Source organism: Heterocephalus glaber, unplaced genomic scaffold, assembly GCF_053883595.1.
Source record: "Heterocephalus glaber isolate CG9 unplaced genomic scaffold, H.glaber_assembly_v1.0 deba00000818, whole genome shotgun sequence".
In the NCBI taxonomy this organism is placed as follows: Eukaryota; Metazoa; Chordata; class Mammalia; order Rodentia; family Bathyergidae; genus Heterocephalus; species Heterocephalus glaber.
Window position 1 is genome coordinate 8,262,718 of NW_028258164.1, and position 11,215 is coordinate 8,273,932.

General features: G+C 40.8%; 1 long non-coding RNA gene and 1 pseudogene across 4 annotated transcripts in view; both read right to left on the reverse strand.

Annotated features, from left to right (window-relative positions):
* LOC106010714 (uncharacterized) overlaps positions 1–904 on the reverse strand; it is a 243,601-nt gene extending 242,697 nt beyond the window's left edge. Inside the window, exon 1 of one of the 4 annotated variants that reach the window (XR_015449906.1) lies at positions 392–904. This is a non-coding gene — a long non-coding RNA (uncharacterized LOC106010714). The remainder of the gene's footprint in view (positions 1–391) is intronic. The other 3 variants (XR_002388085.2, XR_015449904.1, XR_015449905.1) reach the window with 3 other exon arrangements.
* Positions 905–4,407: 3,503 nt separating this feature from the next.
* LOC101705233 (origin recognition complex subunit 2-like) lies at positions 4,408–11,097 on the reverse strand (annotated as a pseudogene).
* Positions 11,098–11,215: the final 118 nt, after the last annotated feature.

Here is an 11,215-nt window from a genome sequence, read left to right on the forward strand (position 1 = left end):
AGAGTCAAGGAAATATGACACTCTGAAAAGAAACTAGTAAAGCTCCAATAACATACCCTGAGGAACTCAAATAACCTTCTTAAGTTCAGAGAACACAAAGAAATATGGACAAAGAGTGGTTAAACATACACAAATCAATAAATGTGAGAAATCACATTAACAGAATAAAGGATAATTATATGACCACCTCAATAGATCCAGATAGCATTTAACAAAATTTAACATCCTTTCATGATTAAAAAAAAATACTCAACTGGGCCAGGGATATAGCTCAGTGGTTCTGGCGCCTGCCTTGCAAGTGCAAGGTCCCGAGTTTGATCCTTGGTACCAAAAAAAAAAACCAGATTTAATGAGAAAAAAAATACTCAACCGATTTGGAAAAAATATATACCTTTTATGATTTATAGCTAGATGTCCCTCAAAAACCTCATGTCCTCATAGGTGGGGCTTTGAGGAGGTGACTGGATCATGGAGAACATGCTACTCATCGGTAGATTAGTCTACTGAAGACCTTTTAGCTAAATGCAATGTTGGGAGGTGGAGCCTAGAGGGAGGAGGTGGCTCACTGTGGGCATGGCCTGGAAGGATAACCTCCCTCCTCCTCCCTCTTCCTTCTCTACTTCCTGCTACCATGCCATTAACTGTTTGTCCTCTGATGCTGCCTTGCCTTGGATCCAGCCAACTAAGGACTGAAACCTCTACAAACTGAGCCAAGATAAATCTCTTCTCCTTTAATTTTTGGGTGTCTAGTATTGTGTCTCAGTGATGAGAAAGTAACTAAGATGATACAACACAACAAAGGCCACATATGACAAGCACACAGCTAACATTGTACTCAACTATGAGAAGCTGAAAGCTCTTCCTATGAAATGAGGCACAAGACAAGGAAGGCCACTTTCATACACCTGGGAAGTCCTAGCCAGGGCTATTAGGAGAAAGAAATAAGAGATATCTAAAAAGGAAAGGAAGAAGTGAAATGGTTTCTTTTTACTGGTAATACAAACTCATAGATAGATAGTTATAGATACATAGAAACCCTAGCGACTACAAAAATAAAACATTAGAATTGATACACAAATTCAGAAAAGTTGCAGGATGCAAAATTAACATACAAAACCCAGTAGTGTTCCCAAACAGTAATATTGAGCTGTCCCAGAATGAATGTTCTGAAACCCTATTTGCAATAGCAACAACAAAAACAAACAAAACTTAGATATAAATGGTTAAATTTGGAAAATAGGAGGTGAATGATCTGTATAATAAAGCTTGAAAACACTAATGAAGGAAATTGAAGAAGACACAAACAAATGAAGTGTTATCCCATGACCAAAGATTGGAAGAACTGATAGTGATAAAATATCTGCACTATCCAAAGTGACCTACAAATTCAATGTAATCCCTATTAAAATTCTAATGTAATTTTTCACATCATTAGAAAAAAATAATGTTCAGATAAGTAAGGTAATGGATATGTTAATGAAATTGATTTAATCATTTCATATTGTATGCATAAACATTACATTGTATCCCATAAATATATAGAATAATGATCTTTTAAATTTAAAATAATAAACTTCATAGAACATCATATTGAAACAATCATGTTTGTATCATAAATTCTTTAAAATGCTTAGTTAAAGATTTTATGTATTTTCAAAACAGAAAGATAATCCCATATTAAGATTTTACCAATTTAAACATTATGTAAAAGAATGCCTCCTTATACATCCTCACCAACACTGTCATCAAATTTTTTGATCTTTGCAAACTTGATATACAACAGAAAATCATAGTGTAGATTTAACTAGCCACATTTAAAAGTGTTTATAAATAGACCTTTTTGGTTTTTTGAAAGCCATCTAAAGTCCATTTCTGTGAATGTTCATTTTATTTGCCCATTTTTCCACTGGGCTCCTTGTTCTTTAATGTACTGATCTTTCAGTTTTTACTGCATTTGGATAATTAAAATGAGCTTTTTCACTGTGAAATGAGCAAAGATATCTTTACCAGTTCTGTTATTGTTTTTTGGATTTTTGTTTGTTTGTTTTGTTAGTTTTTTACTTACTGGATTTTGCCGAGCAGATTTTTTTTTTTTTTTTTTTTTTTTTTTTTGGTACCAGGGATCAAATTCAACCTTGCCCTTGCGAGGCAGGCACTGGAACCACTGAGCTAAATCCCCGGCCCTGCCAACTAGATTTTTTAAAATGTGCATGTAAGTGAATGTGTCAATCTTTTAAGTTTATGCATTTGGTATACAATTGTAAGGATTGTGTGTACTTCCAGATTTTTTAAAGTTTTTTCACTAATTTCTTAGGTATTTCAATGGTCTCTTTTTAAAAAAAACAAACATTCCAAGTGAAAATTCTGATGTATGTGTCCAATTGCATTTTGTGTAACCCACCCAGATGTCCCAACACCATTTATTTAATAATCCATATTTCACTAATTTGAAAAGACAACTAATTTAATGTATGTCCAGAATCAATTAGTTAACTCCAAATTATATGACTAAAGCTCTATTTATTGAGATTTCTATTGTAAATAGCATTATTGGCTGATCTATAAAACATGAGAATTTGGTTTATATACACCACCCTTTCACTCTTCCAATTTCTAGTAATTATATCATGTTTAATTCTTCTATAGAATCCTTTAGCTACTTTAGATATCTTACTTATACCTTTATTTATTGTTTTAACAGGCCTCATCAGTATCTAGGGTTAAATTAAATAAGCAAGAGGCCAATGCCCTGAGGCTGTCTCTGTACTCTGAGTTCCTATGAAAAGAACTTCAACCTAATTTACTACAGAAATAAACTGATATTTAACTTAGGAGTCTAATTTCCCTAACAGATAGCTAGATCTCAGCCAGTCACAGGCAGCCAAACTTCAGACAACCACAGGGAGTCAACTGATCAGACCATGTCTGAATAAAGCAAACTCCTCACTCTAACCAATCAAGCTATTTCTCTACTTAATGCCTTTTCTATCTATAAATACGAACTGCCCATATTGCAGAATGGAGTTCTTTGAGCCGCTTTTGGTTCTGAGTACTATCTGATTCATGAACCATTTATTGCTCAAATTAAATTTAGCTTTTCCTTTAACATTAGACCCTTCTCAGAAATATGAAGATAATAGAACATAGCAGTGTATATAATTTTGTTGTTGTTCCCACTCCACATTATCCACAACAGCTTCCAGTATAATAATAATAATAATAATATATACAGGATATATTCAGATAAATATTAAGATTTTTATTATACTTAAATGAGTCCATACTGTTATAAATAAGTGATTGAAAAAATAAATAAATAGAAAGGACAAGTCTCCTTCAGTAGACTTCCCAGTAATAAATATGGAAGAAATGAACTGTGGTAGTCATCATTTTGTTGTTGTGACAAAATACCTAAAAAACAATTTGAAGGATAAAAGGCTCATGGCTCATGACTTCAGAGGTCCCAGTCCATGGTAACTTGGATTTGTTTCTTCTTTCCCCCTGGTGAAGAAGGGCATGGTGAAGGAAAGATATTTACCTATGGCAGCCAGAAAGGGGAAAGAAAAGGAAGGAGGGAGGAAGAGAGAGAAGGAAGGAGAGCAGGAGAAGGGGGGGAGAAGGAGAAAGAGAAGAAGAAGGAGAAGGAAGAGGAAGAGGAAGAGGAGAAGGAGAAGGTGGAGAGGGAGAAGGAGAGGAGGAAAAGGAGGAGGATGAAGGGGAGAAAGAGAAGAGGAGGAGGAGAAAAAGAAAAGGAGGAGGAGGAGGAGGAAGAGGAGGAGAGGAAGAGGAAGAAGACAGCAGTTGCAACCAGGGATAAAATATTCCCTTTAAGGCCACACTCCCTATGACCTCCTTTCTCAAACTAGATCCTGCCATCTGAAGTTTTCATCAGCTCCAATATCACACCAGTTGCGGCCAAGCCTTCAAGAATGAGCCTTTGGGGGCCACTCCAGATTCAAAGAGCAACATGAAGGAAACGGAAAAATCACTGATTTGTTGTTGTGTTTGTTTGCAGTGCTAGAGGATGAACCCAGGCCCTCATGTACTCTAAGCAAGCACTGTTATTGCTGAGCTACATCCCCAGCCTAAGATTAACACACACAGTCATCACTGCTACAGGCAAGATTCCCTGATGGATGCAAAAATTGGTGGCAATTCCAGCAAAAGCTGAAAGATATTTTCATAGTCTCAATTTCCCTCAAATATTTATTTATTACAATGGTGATCTAAATTAAACCTACACACACACACACATACACACACACACATGCACACACATGCACACACACTCTTAAATTGCAGTTGTCAGGTTTTCTATCCCACCAGTGGGAATCCTAAGTAACACAATTACTATAACAAATACCTGAGGTAATAAATTTATAGAGAAAATACGTACTCTGGCTCATAGTTTTGGAATATCAGTCCTTATGAGTTGGCCACCATTACCGTATTTTGGCGGGGGGAGCATCACGGAGGGAGCATGAGGCAGGGCAAAGCCATTCACCTCAGGACCAGGACTGGAGAGACAGAGACAGGAGAGATGAGAGTTCCACAATCTCCTTTAACAACATGTCTTCCACTAGGTCCCACATCTTAAGTTTTCACCACCTCCCCACACCACTAACCTAGGGACTGAGCCCTTAACGAATGGACCTTCAAGAGACATGCCAGATCTAGAGTACATGAAGTGTGACCAAAATATATGGTGAATGTTTAAATAAAAATAATTTATTACAATAAAAGACACACTGCCATCAATCCCCCTCAAAACATGCCCCTATCTTCAAACACACTTATCCCATTGTACCTGCCGCTTTCTGAGGCAATTCTGGAAGTTTTCTTTGGTGTTTATCTTAGTTACTTTTTCATTGCTAGGACGAAATACCCAATACCCACAAGTTGAAGGAGGAAAGGTTTATTTTGGCTCATGGTGTGTAGAGGTTTTAGTCCATAGTTAGCTGGCTCCAAAGCAGGGTGGCGTGGCAGAGGGGCCTGGCAGAGGAGAAAGAGCCCATGGCATGGCAAGCAGGAAACACCAATCTTCCTTCTGCTTTCCCTTTTTATTGCATCCAGGATACAAGCCTATTGGTTGGTGCCAATCACACCTGGTGAATCTATTCAGTCATACCCAGAACGAAGCTAAACTAATCTGTGGACTAACCCAGTATCATCTGCCCATGCTCCACTCACTCCCAAAAGTCCCACCTATAACTGCATGAGGCTTTGGGGGAACTTCTAGATAAAAATGTCTTTACGATATGTAATAAAAAAAATATGGTGAATGCTGCTGCCTAGTGCCATCCAATAGAAAGGCAGGCTCATAAAAACGCTATACTGTGTCCTCATCCACGTTTTTCAATGGACCTTGCACTCGGCAACTTCTGGCTGTTCCCTAAGTGAAAATGACCATGAAAGGTAAATGTTTTGGATCAGTTCAGAACATCACACTGAGGCAGCCATGATGCATCTAAAGACACTCTGGAAGAAGAACTTTCAGGATTGTTTCAAAAAGTGGTAAGAAAAATGGGATACATGTGATCAAAGCAAAGGGCATAGTTTGAGAGGGGCTAATAGCAATATGTCTGTTTTTTCTATTCAAATTTGCTTTTATTAATAGCACTCTTTCACATATACTTAGTGTTCTCAATAGTATATAGACACAAAAATTATAAAAATAAACCATAAATATTTAAGAGCTGCTGTGCATGGCTGCCTAAATACTGGGGTCAGGGAATGGGAAGAAGATTCACTCTCATTAAATATACTCAACTACTGGCAAAAAAAAACTTTTAAAAAATCAATTCATGGGCCGGGGATTTAGCTCAGTGGCTCCTCCACCTGCCCACAAGCGTAAGATCCTGAGTTCATTCCCCGGCACCAAACAATACAAAATAAAGCAAAAATCAATTCATGTACAAATGACATTTGCAGTAGTTATATTTAAGACTATAACCTTAAATGGATTTAACAAAATCAATTATATGTCACTAGGAAATTAACAAAAGGTCACAAGCATTTTTGGAAATCTTTTCATGAAAGAGGTTTACAACATAGATGAATGAGAAAGCTGATGAGGCACAGATTTTATTCATTACATGTGAACAAACATTTCATTTCCAAGTGTGAAGTGTTTCGGGGACTATGTGAAGACCAGAAGCTCACAGCAGTGGCCACACTTAGCTCTGCTTTCTTTCCTAAACAAACAGCCTGTGTGAATGTTCAGAGGCTGAGATCTGTGCTTTCAAAGCGGTGGAAAGATCCTACATGCTTTCATATCTGCTGGACAGGGAAGGCAAGGTTTTCAGCCAACTGTTAGTAATACACTATTCACCTGCAAATTATTCAAGAAAATAAAAATATGTCAATATACAAGAATAAAGTGTTGTATTTTCTGTTGTTCCAAAAACAATCATTAAAATGTAATATAATTCAGGATTCTGTTCTGTAGCCTGGCTTCTTGTCTGCATCTCAAGGTCAAGGTCACCGCACAGATGTGACTGTTCCAACACACCTGTCTGTTCCCATGCTTCCCAGCTGGGCAGACATCCTGTGCACTCTGCTGCTCCCTCATCCCAGCTGTGTCCCCAGCCCAAGTCCCCTCCATTTATATCTCAGACGTGATGCCTTCCCCACACCCTGGGTCCCACACACAATACACACACACGGGACGCTGTGTACGTTCACACTCTGGGACAAGCACACTGCACACCACAAGTTCGGGGAGTATTAAAGGCCCTCTTCAAAAAATCAGGACTAGGGCCAGGGATTTAGCTCAGTGGTTCCGGTGCCTGCCTTGCAAGCGCAAGGTTCTGAGTTCGATCCCCGGTACCAAAAAAAAAAAAAAAAAAAAATTCAGGACTAATATCTCCAGTATGAAAGAATTCACAGACATCCAGTTCAAACAGTCCCTGAGCATACTTCATCCGGCAGGAAGTCTCCAGGGGTAACCAATGAAGAAGGCACGTTCAGTCAGCCGGAGCAGCAGTGTGGAGCACTGGGTGCAGCAGTGTGGAGCACTGGGTGGCGGCTGGCGGACCAGTCCTGTGGACGCAGCTGCCCCCGCAGCGGCTCCTGCACACTGGGGAGGAATCGAGTGTGGATGTAAACGCTACGCTTCACAGAGCAGACACTGGGGCACACGACGCTGGTGGAAGTCTCAAGGGGAGAGGCCAGCTTCAAGCCTCCTCTTCCTCCTTCTCCAAGATATCAGTCAGCGTTCCACTGTCAACAGGGATTAGTAAATACTCCACTCCATTGGTTCCCTTCTTCGTTCTTATCAGCTTGTGGTCCCTGAACTCCATCAGCTGGGCACGGAGTGTCAGGTCACTGTTGACGAGGAAGGCCTCCCGACACTGCTGGTAGAAGTCTTGAAAGGACGGCCCCATGTAGGAAGGGTCCTCCTGCTTGTCCAGCTGATACTTCATTAGCAGCCTGAAAATTCCCTGTGCATTAGGGGTGAGGCTGCGCAGGATGTGTGTAAGGGCGCTCAGCGGGAGTGCGCCGGACTGCTCGACCAGCAGAGAGTTCTCGTAGGACGTCTCCTCGGTGTAGGGACCATAAGTGGTGGTCTCGTACCACAGCCAGTTATAAAAGCTCTGCTTTGCGTGGTCTCACACTTCTTTAAATCTGTGTATGATCCAGTCTAGCTGATCCAGAACACTTGGGAAAGTACCCATGTGATCAAAGACTCCTTCTGTTACAGAATTCAGGATTGACTTCACACTGATCCCAGGGAAGCCATTGATGACAACATGAGCATGTTAGACCCAGCGAGAAAGAACCAACCAGAGACCGATATTAAATCCACACAGGAGTTTATTACCGGCAGGGGCCCGAGCTGAGCATCGGACTCGAGCCCCGACTGGGGGGAGACAAACATGTTTTATACACCTTTAAGGCCAGCAGTTTCTAGGCCCCCCTATGGGGGAGAACTAGTAAAGCAAGCAAAAGGTACAGAAGCGAAACGTCCTGCCGTTAGAACATTTGTAAAACAATAGTTGATTAATTGTTATTTCTAAAGAGACTTTCTAAGGGGAGGAGTTTTCTAAGCTTCCTCCTGAGTTCATCTAAAGGGCAGGCAGGTGGGTCAAGCAGCAATATGGAGTCTGTCTTGCTAACTAGGGTCCTTCAAGCCGAGTCCTGCAGCATGGTGGTTCGGAAACTTTCCAGTAAATCTCTTAGAACCCAAGCCATAAAGCACAATGTTGAAACCAAGGTGTAACTGCAACAACCATTGAGGAAGTAAATTTTCATATTGTTGATTTAATTGTTTGTTTAAATTCAGTAGAAAAGGAAGGGGAAACCTTGCTTAGTAAGTTACACAGAGTTTGCTGATCCAGGGCAGCTCTCCTCAGCTTCTGCAGGGTTCTGTCTGAGGTCAAGACTTGGGAACTGCTGTGAGCTTCAAAGTATTCTTCCACTAAGTCACAAGTTTTATCTCTTCTCATTTTCTTAGAAGGTGGTCCTTTGCAGACAGGAGCTGACACTCTACTCTGAGTCTGAATCTTCTGGCTGAATACAGACACATTCGCGTCCTCAGACTCATGCGCAACCCCTTCATCCTCCTCTGAGTTGGAAGCTGAATATTCACTTTCACTGTCAGACTGAGACCTTACAACTATTAATCATTTTCCTAGACTACGAGGTGGTGTAGACTGCAATTCATTTTTGTCATTGTTCTTTGGCTGAACTATGTCTGAAGCAGAATGCCCCTTGCTACTCTGAGCAATGCTTAAAATCCCAGGATCATTTTTCAACCTGAATGAAACACTTTTTCTTGGTTTTTGGTTAGTTCAGAAGCTAATTTAGCCATCTTTTCAGGGCATTTTCTATTCTGAAAAGAATAAACTTTATTCCCACCATCTGTAGCAGAGCCATTTTTCAAAAATTCTTTAATGTTTCTTCCCAAAACCTCCACATAGTTCTGATCCTTTAATACTTCCTGGTCACCTTCCTCCACATCATATTCCTGCTTCTTTATTATTTTTTGTGGATTGACCAAAAGCTGAGCTTGCTCCTTCTTTAATTTAGTGTCTCCTTCTCTAGCAAGAATATGATTAAGGGGGCCGGGGATTTAGCTCAGTGGTTCTGGTGCCTGCCTCATGAGCGCAAGGTCCTGAGTTCAATCCCCAGTACCAAAAAAAAAAGAATATGATTAAGAACATCATCATCAGGCCGGGGATTTAGCTCAGTGGTTTCACTGCCTGCTGCGCAAGTGCAAGGACCAGAGTTCGATCCCCGGTACCAAAAAAAGAGAACATCATCATCTCCCACAAATTGAACCCCTAGCATCTTGTCTTCTTTTAATTCCAGTTTACTCATCATGGCCAACTTGCTGTGCATTTTAGTCTTTTAAAGTAGAAACCAGGGCATGGTGGCATTCACCAGGAGTCTTGGCTACCTGGGAGGCTAAAGTGGGAGGATCCCCTGAGCCCAGGAGTTCAATACCAGCCTGGGCAACCCTGGGAGACCTCATCTTTTAAGGTACTATACATTCTGCAGCTGGAAAATTCAGAGTTACCTGTAACTGGGAGAGGTGTCACGGTTCACTAAGGGTCCCAACTCAAACGCAGAACTGCTAGGTCTCCACGGAGAGCAGCTTCAGCAGCCTCACGACTGACCCACACTGCCCTGCTGAGCCATGGCCGTGGGGAAGGCGGCCCTACTGCAGAGAGACCAGCTGAGTCCTCATCCACACCATAGGAGCTAGAGGGAGCGAGCCTACCCAGGGCAGCGGGAGAGGAAAATCTGCACGGGGCACACCAAATCTCCCACCCTGCTTATAGCAATATATCTTTTACAGTAATAACTTAATTTAAACATTCATTATAGCTTTTGATCACACAGCATAATCCATGTGGAGGTGTAGATTAGCGCTTTGTATTCTGTTAGCCTGTAATTTTTTTCCTAACAAATACAAATGAAAAGTGGAATCTTTATTATGTGTTTGCCAATTTATAAAATTAGTAGTGTTCAAAATAATTTTAATAAATTGTAAAGGGATTTTTAAAAATTGTTTTATTGTGGTAAATGAAATTATAATTCAACATGACATATTTGCAAATACAAATTCCCCACCATGCCTACAGTTATTGCAGCAGTGAGGTCACACTATTCTCTACCAGCACTTCTCTCTTTCATGCTCTCAAGAAATGTATAAAATTTTCCCTCACTTTTTGCTGCTCATTTAATGCACTTTTCAATGATTTTAAGAGCTTATGATCTTATGACCAGGCACTTGACACATCAACTCTGTAACTTACATTCTCAAGATTTACTGTGCTCTTCTGTATCTGAAGCTGTGCCTACGTATGTTCTTTCCTGGGCCACACTAGGTGGATTAGTTGGGCCTACAGGGGTTCCTCCCACCCCTTACCTGCAGATGCACTTTCTGTGGTTTTGCTTTCCCCAGTCCACTTAGTCTAAAAAGTAATAAATGGAAAATTACAAAAATAAATACTTCATATGTTCTGAAGTGTGAGTCTTTCTGTGTAGCATGATGAAATCCTGTGCCTTCCCTCCTGAGGTGTGAATCGGCCTTTTGTCCATCATATCCCATGTATACATGACCCACCCATTCGTCACTAGAAGCCATCTCGATTATCGAATCATCTGGAAGATCACTGAAGTACTCATGTTCAAGTAAGCCTTATTTTAGTTAATAATAACCCCTAAATGCAAGCTTTTAATGCAGTAGATTGTTATTAGCTATCAGTGGTAATCCCTAATTGTCCTCAATTTATAAATTTAGCTTTGTTATAGGTATATATAGGAAAAAAATATAGTATACTGTATGTAGGGTTCAGTATTGTCTGTGATTTCAGGCATGCAATGAGAGGATTACTATATTGGTTGTCACGAAAGTTCCAGGGAACACAAGAAAATGTGTAATTGGGAACTTCTACCCAGTCCTAAGAGGTTCGTGCAACTCCCAAGAAAAAATAATAACAGCTAACATTTATTGCAAGCCCTTCCTTCCTCACAATTCTGCTCATGCAGCCCTATCTGCTGGAGCGCTGAAGCGCCAAAGAGGTTCAGAGCCACCTAGTTGCTGGCAAAGGCGCACAGCTAGGTGAGATGAACTGCAAGCACCTCAGACCACCCTTTTTGCCCCAGACTCCACTTCAGCGGACGGTGACTCCACCCCGGCGCCCCTCGACTCCGGAACGCAGAGCTGCGGCGTCAGAGGCACAGCCCTCCCCGCGGGCCAGTGTCT